General features: G+C 36.2%; 1 protein-coding gene and 1 long non-coding RNA gene across 6 annotated transcripts in view; one reads left to right on the plus strand and one right to left on the minus strand.

The window, feature by feature from the left end:
* The window catches only part of LOC310900307 (uncharacterized protein), a 178,942-nt gene that overhangs the window by 60,313 nt on the left and 102,929 nt on the right, over window positions 1-15,700 (plus strand). The gene's annotated exons all lie outside the window — the stretch shown is intronic.
* LOC310900309 lies at window positions 1,156-7,859 on the minus strand. Its single transcript, XR_014585003.1, has 3 exons — window positions 7,296-7,859; window positions 5,053-5,274; window positions 1,156-4,897 (listed from the first exon to the last, which is right to left on the minus strand). It is a non-coding gene; the product is annotated as an uncharacterized lncRNA (long non-coding RNA).

The following is a 15,700-nucleotide window of genomic DNA, read 5'->3' on the forward strand; positions in this document are numbered from 1 at the left end:
CTTCCTGCTAGGCGGCAGAGAGAGACAGTGGTTTGCAAAGTATTTCTGCATGTGTGAAATAGAGGAGTGAAAAGCAGCTGGCTGTGGAGCCAGGTTTACAGGAATATATTGTATTTTACTGTCCTAGCCTTTGAGAGTGAAACCAAGTTTTGATAATTGTGGTTCTGAAAGACTGGAAGGAGCAAATTGATTGAGGCAGCCTAGAGCTCTCAAAACTGCATATAGGAAAAATGATCTAATTTCACCTAGTTCATTTTAGTAACCTACTTGGAAGGTGTACAGTCCTCCAAGCCATTTCTTACAAACTAATATTCAGTGTGGAGAACCATGCTGTTGTGGTCAGCTCAGCTGAATTGCTGAAGCAAAAAGCTTTTTTAAAAAGTAATATTTTTAATGAAGAAATTCCATTAGCCACACTAGAGAAAACTGGAAAAATCTCTACTGCAGTTATTAGAGTTATGCCAGTAATCTATTGCTGCAGGTAAAAACATATATAATCCTGTGTATTTGCAGCCCACACCTGCAAGGTACCTGCTTGACCTTGCAAGGTCATACCCCAAGAATGTGAAGTGGAAACTTTCTTAATGAAAATAATTCAAGATTTTTTGAAAATCTTGGGTTCGTGGTTTTTTGTTTGTTTGTCTGTTTTTAATGTTTTTCTATACCACCTTGAGACTCAGCTGAGATTTCTGTGGGTTGGATGTGAGGTGATTGTGACACAATATTTATTACAAAAAAGCATATATATTGAGCAGTTCAAATATGTCATCAGCATTTTTTTTTTTGTACTGTTGAAATACATTATTTTCAGGTTTGCCAAGAATTGTAACTTCTTCTTGGAACGAAAAGAATGAAAGCTTTGTGCAATATAAATACAGCACAGGTATTCATATTGTTAAAATTGTATGAATTTTTGCAAAATTCATCTTACATTGCAGGTATTCTTTGCAAAGTAACAGTAAGGCTCATGAAAGTTTATTATAGGCAATGGGAGTGAAACTTATATTTAGTCTCTCTGTACTTTCTGCTATATTTTTTTTTCTTCCTTATTTTGAAAAACTGTAATATCTCAATGAATTACAGTAGGAACTTGAAATTTGAAAGAGCCAAAAAATCCTGAAGCAGAGCTAGTCTCTTGATGAGGAAAAAAAAAAAAAAAAAAACCAAACAAACATACTTCTCAGGACACTTATTGAGCTAATTAAAAAAAAGTGTTTTGCACCTCATATATTTAAGAAGATTAGAATCATGTTTATAAAAATATTAAAAAGAGCATGACAATAGGACATGGTGGGAACAGATCATGAAGAAAGAGAGAATGGTCTTAAAAGAAGATAATTTTTCCACTGAAAAGAAATCATGAAGTTTGGTTGTATGTATTTAATGGAGAGGCACAGGAATAGATAGTAACCCTCATTATCTGCTGAGGGAATTTCTGTGCTAGGATGTTTTAAAAAGTCTATTTGATGAGGATTTTGGAAGGACAAAGATGAAAGTACTTTTCTTTTTTTTTTTCTTGAGGAAAAAGGTTGATAGTCCAAGTGTAAGTAACAAGAATGGGAGATGGGGCAGGGGGGAAAGGAATTTTGAGATAAGAAATAATATGGAGGATGGCAGTAAGACATAAAAGCTGAGAAGTTTACATCCTAGACCTCCATATAACTTTTCAGATAAGTGAGAAGAGCTTCATGCTGATATGGGAAGTGTCAGAAAGCCTTAAAGACACTCAGACAAGTCAAGGTGAGAGGATGATTTAATGGGAGTGGAAGAACTGCAATTTGAAAAAAAAAACAAACAAAAAAAAAGAAAATAATTAACAAAAACAAGAGGCTTCAGCATTTGAGGTACAAGATGACAAAGCTAGATTATAGAATGTGTTCACAGAAGAAAAGGATGAAACTACTTTTAGAATTGGTGGGGTGGGGTGGGAGGGTTGAGTTTATTTAATAGAAACAGTGCCTGAGTGGGAAGTAAAATTCAAGGACAAAATTTCAATGTGCGCTGAAAAGTTTGTCTGAATAACTCCCCCATGCTTTCTGTAGAATTAACACAATAGCTTTAATCCTGTTGTGACAAAGGAAGTATGGTTTATTATAAAGAGGATTGTTTTGGAAAGACGGTCCCAATTTTCTTTCTAGATAAGAGAGAAAATGTGTTGTTGGCTTCCTACTGCTATTTGAGCATCCAACAGAAGTGAAGTAATCAAAGTGAAACTCTAAAACAACAAGAATAAAGCTTGCAAGAAAACACATTGTTCTGTATAAAACAAAAGGGTTTTTCAAGTCATAAATATAGAACACTTAAAAATGTGTATCATCCAACTAGATTCATTAGTATTAGATTCAGTAGATTTTTTGGCCATGAGGGTACCTTGAAAAAAACTCTCTCCTTGAATAAGAAAGTATGAACTTCATTTTAGAATAAAGAAACACAGCTATTATATGAAGTGTTCTCCCCTGACTATACCTTTTGATTGTTAGCTTCTTCTGTTTACCCTTCTTCAAAATTTTTAATTCAATTTTACTCAAATTTTTCTTATGTCTGGGATTTTTTTTATATATATATACACTAGGCAAAAATACTTAGCTTATTATTCTGTCTCTTTCACCTGCTTTCACTTTTTTTGGTTGTTTCCTGATGACCACTATGTTCAACTGTCAGTTAAGATCTGGAGGAAAAACAAGTTTCACTATAATGTATTTATTCCATAGAGAAGTTAAAAATGCACAGTGTATTTTCTACACTCCTCTAAAGGGGAAATAATTTGAAAAACTCCAGAAGGATATTTAGAAGAATGGCTCTGGAATTTCAGATATGCTTGGAATGCTAATTTATCCTCAGGATGCAGCAGTTCACTGGAGAACTATATTTTGAGGCCAAACAGTCAACCTAACAGTACGCTTTATGTTCCCTGAAGAGAACAGATCTAGAGGATAAGTAAAATCCAAATATTTGACTGATCTAATAGTTACAGAAAAACACTGAAGTCACATTTCAATTCGACTTTAAATTTCACTTAAACTATGTTAATTAAACTGTGGTTTAGAGTATGTAGGCAAAGATTACTTTTCTGAAAAACCAGAGTACTCACGAAAACTAAGCATGCAAACATATGTGAGCTTAAGCAAATAGTTACCAGAAGATGTCTGATGGCACTTTCTTCTTCAGATTTTGTTTTGTCTGATAACTAGAACCTTAACTTAAAACAGGGCCTCTTAAAAGCTACTAGACTTATCTAGAACTTTTCTCTGAAAACGTTCAGTTGACAGAGCCCACCGACGTAGCTCCAGGTAACATCCAATATTACAGACATACTGATAAGTGGTCAAAAATATTGAATAGGACATTTTGATAAAACAATAAAATAATAAAGAATCTCCCCAAAACATTGTTTCTAAGCAATATCTATGTGTCACTTAAACATCTGTACTCAGCTTACAGTAGGGCTGGGACTGTATAATTCTCGTTCATCTCCCCAGTACAAATTCTAAAATGCTGCTACAGATTATATATATAAAAATATGTTTGTCATATTACACATAAATTTTTATATATTTATATATGTATTTATATTAAAAATCATGATGTCATGCTTTCCTTTACAAGAGTAACTAGGAATGCTAAACATCTTAAAATCTAACCTTCATGAAATGAGTTTTAAAACAGTTAGCAAAAGAGCTTCCTGGATTGATAATATTTTTTGTCTATACATTTTGGAAAAACACAGACATTTTGAGGAATAAAATCAAATCAAAAGGCTAAAAGTCATGAGAGATAATTTTAAGGATGTTGTCATATGTATATGTTAAATAGTGAGGCTAATTCATAATCGTAGCAGTTTATGAAGTATTCTGGTGCATTTTTCATCACTGGGAAATAGTAAAGTCAAATCTGATTGTATTTCTGAAAAACAATGTCTTGTTCAAACCCAGCCATTGGCCTGTGAGGGTGGAATTACTGCATGAAAATCAGCCACTGCTAAACAGGAGGTTAGAGTGTACATAGTTAAAATGGGCTTTTCTAGACTTCAAATGCTGTAATGTGTGAAAGCATTGCAATGCCTAATTGTGAACTCAGTGAATCAATCCCCTTTGTGTTCCTATAAATACGTATATAGTAAGCCACAATTCTGGCTTCAGCCTCACATTAATTTATTTTCATGATGATTCTTTTATGTTGGAGAAGGTTAAATAGTGAAAGTCTGTGTTTGAAGGAGAATGCTTAGAAAGTGTGTTTTCATTTTCATAAAATAGTAGCCTGGTGGTCTTTAAGTTTTTTATGTTTCATTTGCAGTAGGAATCCAACTTTTTATTATAGTTGGTACTGAAGCAGTGATTTTGTAGGGGGCTGAGCTGAATTCCGTTCTGCTTTTCTTGCTCTGAACACATTCTAATGCTAAAACTTTGCTTTGTTGTGCTGTTGAAATACTACTGCCATTCAAACGATGCTAAGCTGTTTACTGTCAAAGCAGTGGTTAAAGGCAAAAAGATGTCACTGTCTCCAGCGCGGGCTTAGACATTCTTCGATCCTGGCAGTGCAGAGCAGCTCAGTGCCTTTCTCATCTCCAAGCCTGGCTGGGTTTCACAAATCAGATATTTCAATGCCCACCTTAACCATAGGAAACACTTGATGAAATCTGTTGAAGAAGCTCTGCCAAAAGCATGCCAGGAAGGCATAGGGATAAGAGCGTTCCTGCAGCATGTGGGAGACTCAGCTTGATTCACATTTACTGAAGAGGGTTGGAGCCACCTTTTCCAGTCACGCAAGGGGGTGCCCTTCCTCTCACACCCCAGGACGTTCTAGTTTCTTGTTTGTCTTAGATGATTGTTCATACATCTTACTCGTTTCTGAGCTTCTCTTTCTTTAGTTATGGGCTAACCTTTGTCAGTTGCCCTTCCTGAATTAAAAAACAAATAAACAAAAACATCAAATGAATATATGCCCCCAAGTCCTAACGCTGATTTATGCCCTACAGAGGGTTCACAAACAGCACATGTTGAATCAGGGATGCACTTGTCATTTTTCTCAAAAGGAAAATTCAGCCATCCTTACCCAGCTGGTGAGGTGTGCCATGAGTGTGTATTATCATATAGCTCAATCCCCTAATTTTGAAGTTCTTACTGTTTCCATGCATAGTGTACTGAAGCCTGAGTACTTCATTCTGTGCTCTGGATTCCAGCTAGTGTAATGACATTCCCAGCACGAGTCCTGCTGTGTACCTAGTCCTTTAGCCTGTGGGGGAGGTTCATCTGATCATCCTTTGAAAGCTGTGACCTGCCATATAAATCCACAGAGAACCATTTTGAAATATGCATTAGATAAAATATCCAAAGATATGCATTAGAGCCCAGCAGACCATAACAGTTGCATATAAAACGTTATAGTATATCATGAAAACATTTACAACTAATTAGTTTAAAGCAATAGACTACCATAATTATCATCTACAAAATAATTAGTAATAATTACTTAGAGGATTAATTAGTTGCTTCTGAAATACTTTAAGATGCAAAGCAAGGAATAAATGCCAAGTATCGTGACCTGTTTTCCCTTAAAACTGATTATAACATATTGTGAAAAATGTGTTTCCTTGTTTATACAAAATTGTATTGCATGAGGCCAGTATGTGGCAGTATTACTGACTGGATCTAAAAGGATTTTGTTGTTATGAAACCCATTCAGAGAAGTGTTCCTTTATCCAACCTAAAAGAGTGATCACAGCTCTCCAATGGGGAAATCTGCGATGTGGAAAAGAATGTAATTAAGATTCATCATGCGTAGGGAGTGAAATTCATCCCCATGTATTGATCTGTAGTGTATTTTTATATGGATACCAAGATTAAGAATCTAATTACTACATACTGAAAGCAAAATTTAACCCTAGAAGAATTAACTATAACCAGTTCAAAGGTGCTGTTCAAGAATCCCTGTAGCGCTTGTGCCTCACAAAAGCCCCACATTAAAGTTCCCGGCTTTCTAAAGTGTCAAATGCCAAGATCTCTTAATGATGTTAGTGGGAGTAGTGGCTGTTTTTCAAAACCTTTGAATACAGGGCACTTTGAGGCTTGAGGGACATAGGCAGCTTTGCATAGGCTCTGAATTCATCTAGTATGAAACAGAAAATTGGGCATGTGAGATATCCATCGGTTTGTCAGTGCATCTTATCAGATACCTGAGATGGTGCTGAACTAAAATAACTGTGATTTTCCTTTTTATTCCACATATATAAGAAAGCAGAATGATGGGTAATGCTGAATGTTAGGCATCTGCAGAAGTCTGTGTGCTGACCTCTAATCTAAAAAGCAGTATTTTTCTGAAAATTGAAAATAATCTGACTTGTCCTTTCTACAAATGAAAAAAAAAGCTAGTAATTAAATCCCATTTCACATGATGGCAAGTTTACTGCATTAATATTAAAGGAGGAGGAAATGGAGTTATAAATCTCCAAAACTGTGGAATGATAAGGAAAATCCTGTGATAAATCCTTAACTGCAAGAGTGTTGGCAGACAGCATTATATCTGGATATTGCAAAGTCTTGATGCGTTTATTGTCAAGAGACAGAGGCCAACTGCAATATATTCTTAGACATGAAGGGTCAGCAAGTGACCTTCAGCTCTTTTAAATATTTTAGAGCAATTACGTTAATACTTGTTCTTAAGCACCAAAAACTTCTATGACTGTTTCATTTATCCTTTCTAAAATTGTGTCAAAGTGCTCCTTTGTATATTAACCACCAACAAGTGATGAGCTATTCAGCAGGATCTAAAACCTCCACGAAGAATTTTAATCATCTGAATGTGATGTCAGTATTATAATGCCTACAGTCCTTAAATCTTCTCTATTTCCTTTAATTCTTTTGGTGAAGTTAAAAACGTAAGAGAAGGCGTACATACTGCACATGGCAGGAAATACTAAGGCCCAGTGTTAATGTAGCATGTTCCTAACTCCACTGAGTTATATAGCAGTTGCAATTGTGCTATTTATGGACCTCCTGTGCCTCTCAGGAATTCCTTAAAAATTTTTGTAACCCATTGAAGTTCCACATATTCTACTATAAATAATTACTGATCCATGAATTTCTTCTTTGTTTTTTCCTAGTTTCAAGAATGGCCGTCTGTTTCATCTGGAAGTATATAAAGTGCATAGACATAAATGATGAATCACACAACATAGCTATCAAAAAATAATTGCTGAATATCTGACATAAAGAGTATGTGAGGAGTCACACTGTAAATTTTATATAGTTAAACCATGTGTCACATGCTTTTAAAGTCATTAAAACATTAGCGGATACCTGGTTTGGTTTGCAGTTTTCTCCTCAATATAGGCATTTACGGTGCCTTTGTTGGAACCTGCTGTTGAAAGCATAGCTGGTTGTGAAAACTGGACTCACTTGCCCCTTGCTCCCTGGTTCTGCTGCCCATTCTTCCAGAATCAGCCTGGCTTGGCAAGAGTTTCCTTCTCCTACTCAAACAGGCCTGAATCTGGATGGTTTTGGTCCCAAGTGAGGGGAAACAGAAGAAAAACCCTGCCAGCACCTTGTTGTGACATCTGCCTCGTTTTCCTTTGTCTCTTTGAAATCCTCCCACAGCTAGTCTCGGGTAAATCCCCACTCTGACCTTGAGTATGTACAAGTCTCCTCTTCTTCCTGCTACCTCCCCCCTGCCCCCACACCCTCGTATAGATCTGGAATTTGACGGATGATTTTTAAAGAGCAGCAGATCTCCATTCTAAATGATAGAGATGCAACCTAGAAGGAGAAGTCACAGCTGAAAGCTCTTATACATTCATTATAGGTCCTCATGTGCCTGTTCTTGGATCATTTCCACCATTTTGTTTCAAATGAAAGACACCTGTCAAGTTCAGACAAATTCTAATGCTTCTGTTCCAATGGCAGCAGCATCTACAGAATTATATTGTCTCTAATTAACACGTTTTTTGGCAGTTTCTATAGTGAGATCCAGAACTGAATAGGCCTGAAGATGAATGCTATCCATCCTTTTCAGAATAGCTGTATGTGGCCAAGGTTGATTTTCTGCAGTGGGAAAGAAAACCAGTCCAGGTTCTGCCTATGGTGTGACAATCCTCTGAGTAAAATAAATAATCTGTCCTCAAGACCATCAGTTTGATGTCATCAATATGTATTTCATTTGCTTTTATAACAGGTAATAAAGAAGGAAACTATTTCTACTGTTAGCAAATTCTCTGCTATCTTAAGCATTACAGGTTTCTCAGTGAGACTGATAACAAAGAAACCTGTCGGACAATGGTTTTCAGACTGCCTGCTGCTTCTGCTGAGGAGGCAAAGATATTGTACATCATATCTTTGAGTCACATAACTGCTGAATGTAAATCAGCATTACTACCTCATTCATCAGCATAATGTCTTTAATTGTGTGGCTGGAAGATTAATTTACAATGCCTGGAAAATGGCCCAATTTTCAGGATAAGCATTTGTATTAAATGATCAGTGCAACAATGAAAAAGTGATTGTACGTAGCCCTTGAATCTTGTTTTTGATCCATGAAAAAAGAATAGATTATAGCTAAGAATAGCCATGAACTGCAACTATTTTTATTCCTATAGGTTCCTGGATCCAGTAAGGCTATCATGATATTTAAGTCTTACATAATTGTTTACTCATTGTGCTTAGTGTCTAGTTCATTAATAATAGTTTTGATGACTGAACAAACAAAAAGTGCCATATATTAAATAGGAAGTTTGGTTAAGAGCTGGATCGCATTATTTTATTGCTTGCCTAAAGTCTTACAAACCTTTGAACAAACCTTTGTTCTTGACTACTTCACTGCTAATGAAATTTCTTTCCATTAAGTGAATCCCCAGTAGAAACAGGACAAAATGTGAAGGTGGATCAGCACAAGGACTTATGTTCTCTTGACAACTGGTTGCACTGCCTTTGTCTTTCTGTCCGATCCTGTCCATGACTACATCACCAGAAAGTATATTTTACTGTGAGAGAAGTGTATAAAAATAAGAACTGTGCCACTATGACAGGAGTTGAGCATGGGAAAATGTCTCCTATTTTTATAAACTGAAGGGTCCTGGAACCTTCTACAAGTAGACTGGAAGCCTTTTACTGTTAGCAAGACCATTAGTGGCTATGGAGACATAGGCATGGTGCTTACCAAATAATAAACTGTGAATCTCCAAAGTGAAGTCAGTTAGCTTCCATCTTCCCAGCAGCTGATATGGGTGCTGTGGGCTTACATTGCCCTAACCTCACAGAAGGACTGCTTAAGAGCTGTATGGAGAATTCTCAGTGGCTTGACCCTACGAGTCTTGAGCTCCTACAGGAGCACAAGGAGTCCATGGAGCTACCTACCATCACCAGCAGCATGAGCTTCTCCTCACAAAAGGGAAGGTGTTTGAAAGCAGACATTAGTCTTTACAACTAAATAGTTATTTTGAACAACAGAAGATCCTCCTGAGAAGTACTTTCTATGAATCTGAGTCATGTGAGCCCCTTTCTTATGGAAATACAGTTCTGCACAGGGTGACCTTGTCCTGAATATCTTACTACCACCTAGGATATTGAGGGGGGAAAAAAAAAAAAAAAGACTATATTTAACTTCTTTTGAGAATTGCTTGCAGTGACTTTGTCCTCATAGACTGTCCTGTCCATGGCTAAGTCTTTAGAAAATATATTTGATTATGGTAAATGGTCTTAGCTCTATGCAGATAGATATTGAACTTTTCAAGTGGGGAACAACTTCCTAGTGTCCATGTACTGTTGAATCATCTATATATATCTAAAAGTGGATGCAGGCATGATCCTACTGGAATAGGAGGCTTACTGTCCTCATGCAATGGCTGATTGTATCATCCAGTGCATGGTGTGTTTCTTAGAATTTGTATTAAATAGTAGCAGGGAAAAAAGTCATCTAGCCATCTTGAGAAATCCATGTCTTTTTGCTTAAGCCTTTCTTCTGCTTTTTTTTGGGGGGGGAACTGGTAGCAAACTAGGATGTTTCAAACATAAGGAAAACCAAGAATTCTTCTAAATAGAAAGTCATTTCCAGAATACTGTAATTCTTTTAATTCTCCACCTCAAGTACAGTCAGGTTTCTGTTCTTTCCTGCTGAAGTAATCTGTATGTGAAGCTTTGGAAAATTATGTCACTTTATTCTCACATAGTCTTTCAGTGAAAATAAGAATCACAATTTGAATCTTCTGTGTGCCAAAGGAAATCAGTAGCCATCACTATCAAAGATGTCTTCTCTTTAGTAAGGGCCTGGCCCAACTTAATCTTCAACTCCAGGGAATCTAGGAAGTTATCCGATGTCTTAATCCTTAAAATCTTTGTACCTTACAAACGTTTATACAGCTGCAACAGCTTTTATTTATTTAATTTGAAGCTTGTCATTGAGAACATTAATATATTGTTTGTAGCTGATGCTCATTCAGCAAAGTGTCTGTTAATATATTAGTATATTAAGCAAATTGCTGCAGGAGCGAATTGTTGCAGGAAGAGTGGAGTGTAAAGAAGCAGCAGCAGAAGAGCAGTAGCTGTTCATGAGACCATCCTTCCAATTATCTGCTGGTGTCTTCGTTAGATAGTAGTATGGTGTGTGAAACCTTGCTCTTGGCACGTTGCCAATGCAGTATTTTAACATGTACTCCTCACTTTTAAGCCTTCCACTGATAGCGAAGTTCTGGAGTACAGCTTGAAAGATACTTCGTAGTTGTTTCAGAACCACTTTAATCACATACTAAACAAATGGCACGAGAAAGATCACACTTATGTTGTCAGCTTCTAGGTGCCTTTTCAAATGGATGGGTGATATTAGCAATGAGAACAACATGATCCTAGTGGGTGGTAGGAAGAAGCTGTTCAGTCTTTTTTTCCCTGTTGCTTACCAAATGCTGTAGGAAGAAAGTTTTTTTGTGTGTGTGTTTTTCATTATGTCCCTAAATCATATAGAAGAAGTACTTCCAACAAGTTTTAACTTCCAGCTTAAGTAAATATTTGAATGGATCTGCTTTCTCTGGTTTACTCAAAATTTTTCAACTTACTGGTTACCAGAAAAGGGGCTTTGTAAGTGTTTTCAAGGAATCCATAACGGATATTGGACATTGCTTAATAATTGCTCCAAGGCTTTTAGTATATGTGGCCTGGAAGTATGCCATACAAGCAACAGTGAGTAACAACTCACTGGAGAATTCTCAATTCAGCTCAGAGACTGTTTTTCAAACTTTATCGTGAGTGTGTTTGTCTCTTAACTTAGTAACTACTTGGAAGAGAGGAAGAGAGGAAACTCAAAAAGAATTGGAAATCTGAATTACCTTCTATTTTATGTTGACATGTTTCTTGATTGTTCTTTGTTTTATATACTGAATGCACATATAATTTTCCCAATTTCATCCATTTTCTCTTCTACATTTGGACCTTGGAGGCTGCTGGATCAGAGAAAATTCAAGTTTTCTCATCATTCAAATTGCAGAACATGTGCAAAGCAAATCAGTTTGAATTGGTAGTTAGCTAGCAGTGCGGGCTCAAGTTTGCACTTCCCTTTCAGAATAGACATAGCTTGTGTTGCCATCCCACTAACACTGCTGCAGTCAAGTCAGACATACTAAGTGACAGAGCCCCATTTCATTTTGCTTTATTTGGAAAAAAGAGTAAAAAAAGACTTTGTTCCCTGTTCCGTGGAGTTCATATAGGCAACCCCTCCCCTTCAGAAAAGGAAAAAACAAACAAACAAAAAAATACCAGTCTGCAACACATTCTACCTGTCAACATACAACAAAGGCTTGGTCTTTCAAAGACCACAGTACCAATGTGAAATTAGGTACCGAAGCCCATCAGTATTTTCTTGAGTAATAGACCCCATTTTGAACTTTTTTTGTTGTTCAACTTTCAACTATTCTTTTTTTCTTTACTACTTCAGGATTTTATAGATCGGTGTCTGCTATAATCATTTCTTATCACTTCTTACATCCTTCAGTCACCACTTAGCCATGTTTTCTACACTAACTCTCTCAGTTCCCCTTTATAATTTAGTCCTCTTAGCTGTATATATTTTCATGGTGCTAATGTTCTCCAGATTAGCAGTGTTTTTCATGTATTGGGATAGAACACTGGAATGTGCCAGACTCTAAAATAAATTCTTTTTAAGTTGTTAAAAACGTTATTTGGCTTAGTTCTGCCTTCCATGCTTGCAGTCTTGCCCTCTCAAAGTTCACAAATTACTACACAGGGTAACTAAGCCAGGCACAATCATTACACTCTCCAAATTCTGAAATCACACAGCTCCCACTGAAAATTTAGTTTCTGAGAATTTTCTTAATACAAATTCTAGGCATTCTGAGTAAGAGCTAATACTGGCTTCATTGTATAAGCTATTGCACCCATCTCACCAGTCTTGTTGCCTAATAGCATCAATCCTGCAGATTTTTGGACTAGTTGGTAAGGATCAGATTTATGTGATGCTGAGCATAACTGTGCTAACAACAGCTGGGTATCATTTCTGTTTTGGTTATTTTCTCTTTATGATGTTGATTCATATCTAAACTGTGAACAACTGACTTACATTGCATATAGCCTAGATAGTGGTCTAGATATTAAAAGTACTTTGTCACAATAGCAGATAAATTAATACGGTTGGCCGTACTGCTGTTCTGCATAGGGATGAAAAAAACAATCAAAAACCACTCTTCACTTATTGATGCTTATTTGGGACGAATATGTTCCACAGAGTATTATGATCGAGTAACACTTTTTCTCAGTTATGAACACCCATCGATTTTATTCTTTTTGCTAACAGGTTCTGATCTATCTGTTTGTTTAGCGGTTGATATGTTACTTTGAAGGAATATCTTTTTAAAATATCAAAGCCATCTAGGGACAGAGTTGCCCTACGACTTAGTGGAATTAAAGACTGTAAAATCATCAACATTGTTTAAAACAATTATCCTCATCACATGACTTTTGAGTTTGCAGAATTATCTGCCACATATCCTAGCACTTTATTCCAAACATAGTTTTAAAACCAGGTTCTACCGAGTTCTTGTATTCCCCTAAGAGTATAAAAAGCAACACAAAACAGAAAGGAGTGAAAATGCTGAGAAGTGGGGGGCGGGCAGGGAGGGAAAAGGAGGTTATTCCGGTCTCTAGTATCTCTGCCACTGGCTTACAATGTGTTACTGATATGTTGGTTGGGTGGGGTTTTTTTGTTTCATTGGTTTTGTTTTCTTTTTTTTTTTTTTTTTTGTTCTCTGTTTTCCTATGCGCATTCTACCTATCTTTTCTCTTTCACTTTTACTTGCTTGGCAAACGTATTTAGGGGATTTTGATTTTACCTGGAATGTTTAGGGTCCAATAATTATTACAATATAAAGCCACTCTGGTGTGTCCCGGTATACATTTCATCTTATTTGCAGTTGTTGACACTTATATACTTATGTGTATATATTAAAAAATTAAAATGGTGTTCTGGATAGTGCAAATGTTTGGTCTAAACAGGTATTTTTTCCTGCAAAGAGAGTTCTCTGACAATATTTAAGAGAATGAATCCTACACGATTCCTAATCCGAAAATAATACTACAACAGTATAAGTATATTTATAGCATTGCCAAAAGCTGTTTTTTAGAAACTTCTGATAATTCTGTGAATGTTTAGGGCTTCTTCTTACATATCTAGTACAGTGAGTGATGTCTCTGAGAGTCATCATCTGTGCTGCCTTAGGAGAAATTCTAGATGGTGACAGTCCTGTCTAGTCAAATATCAAATAAAATCATGAGATCCTCCTCAAAAATATTTTTCAAGAAATGGCTCAGACATCTGGTCTTTCCTCTACTACTTTTCCTGTGTTTCATAAAGTTAAGGTAGTGTATATAATGCAAAACAACCAATTATCACCAGGTATTCCCATTTCTACAAGGCTCCACATTTTCATTTGAAACTCTCACTAGAAACGTAGCAGACTTTTTCATGATTATTAACTATCTCCAAGTTGTAGACATAGTCTCTGTCTAGAGTAGATATAACTATTAAAATACAGAAACAATATTTTATTACCTGAACATTAATAGAATGAGGTGCTTGGAAACTAAAGGAGCATTAGAGAAAATAGGACAATAATTTACCTGAAGGGGACTAGCATTTTAAAATTGTTTGGGTATTGACAGTAATAAATTCTGATAGCTTTTGAAAATTAGAGAGGATATCCTAAGTTACGAAGAATTCTGTTATCATTTGACATTACAAAACCCTTTTCTCCCACTGCAAGATATGCATATAATTTCCATGACGACCAATGGGAATTACTGTGCGCTGCCATGACACAGGAACATCTCATATGTCCAGTGATGAAATGATATTGTACCTGAGCTGTAATTTAGGGTAGCATAAACTCTGATATGCAATGAGAACGCCACTAAACTTTTGAGAAAAACAGTCAGCAAGGGAAAGCTGTAAAGTCTACCTGCTGCCTAAAATACACTTTTTGTTTAAAACCACATTTACTTTTCCCATTCCAACCACTTTTAATGTGTGTTATAGACTGATACCGACTTGCAACAGATGGAGCTTTGTGGTGTCTCCCACACAGCTACTGTAGGGCGAGGGAACTGGCCCTAAATCATCCATACCATTAAACCGTTTGTGTTTTGCCTAGTAGAGGTGGCTTATACCAAGTAGGACTGTCCCCAGAAATGCCCAGCACAAGCTGTAGCATATTCACACTGTGCGGGTTAGATGTGGTCATGCTGTTTTGGGAAGTAGGGCACTTCAGCTGCATGGATGTGAACAGGTGACCCCAGAGCCAGAGAGTAGTTCCTCTCCTGTTTAAACTGGTGAGACAGTGCCTGGGATTGTTCACCTGGCTTCAGATGGTGAATAAATTGCTGTAGAAGAGTTAAGAAAAAGAGAGGAACATATATAGTAAACTATGCATCTTTGTGGACTATGAATAATTGCAGCTTAAATGTATTTTCTTGATGCTTGCATACTCTCTGGATTTGTGTTACTTCAATAAAATCTATCGCTTAGTCCTAGCAAGCATATGATCTGTTTTGCATCACCAATATGCTGCATTGGCTTATGATAAGTATTTGCCACTGTAGTCAATACAATCTTATGTATTATAAATCAGATGGCATTTGTCTATAGCCTTAATATTTCCAAACTGATTGTACAGTATACAATTACACTATAATTATTTTATCCAGGGCATTTCTACAGTTACTTTTTTTAGGCTTGCATATGTGGGTAGTGGCTAGGGGAAGTTTTATTAGTTGTGTGATGTACATGAATATTTTCACCAAGCCACTTACAAAAACACAGGCTTCTCCACGTGATATTGTTTTACGTTGGTTAGGTAATACGTTGAAAATTAGTGCTAAATCATTTCCAATTATGTTGTTGAAGTTGAAATAACAGAATCAGTTATTTGTAATAATTCTTTGAGAAAAAAAAAGTTTGCATGTGTTTTTTCTTTTTTTTTGTTTGTTGTTGTTGTTTTGTTTTGTTTTGTTTTTCTTTCATGGTGATTAGTATATTTCCATATTCTTTTAACTTCTTTGGTACATCTCCAACATTTTGTTATTTACTTTTTTACTATCAGCCACTGTGCCCCACATTCTTAGTTTTTTTTTTCTTTTTTTTTTTTTTTTTTTTTCCCCAGTTCTACCAGGTTAAATCTACCAAGTGAAAAAGAAGAACAAGGATAATGTGAAAC

The sequence above is a fragment of the Anser anser genome, assembly GCF_964211835.1.
Source record: "Anser anser genome assembly, chromosome: 5".
Taxonomy (NCBI): Eukaryota; Metazoa; Chordata; class Aves; order Anseriformes; family Anatidae; genus Anser; species Anser anser.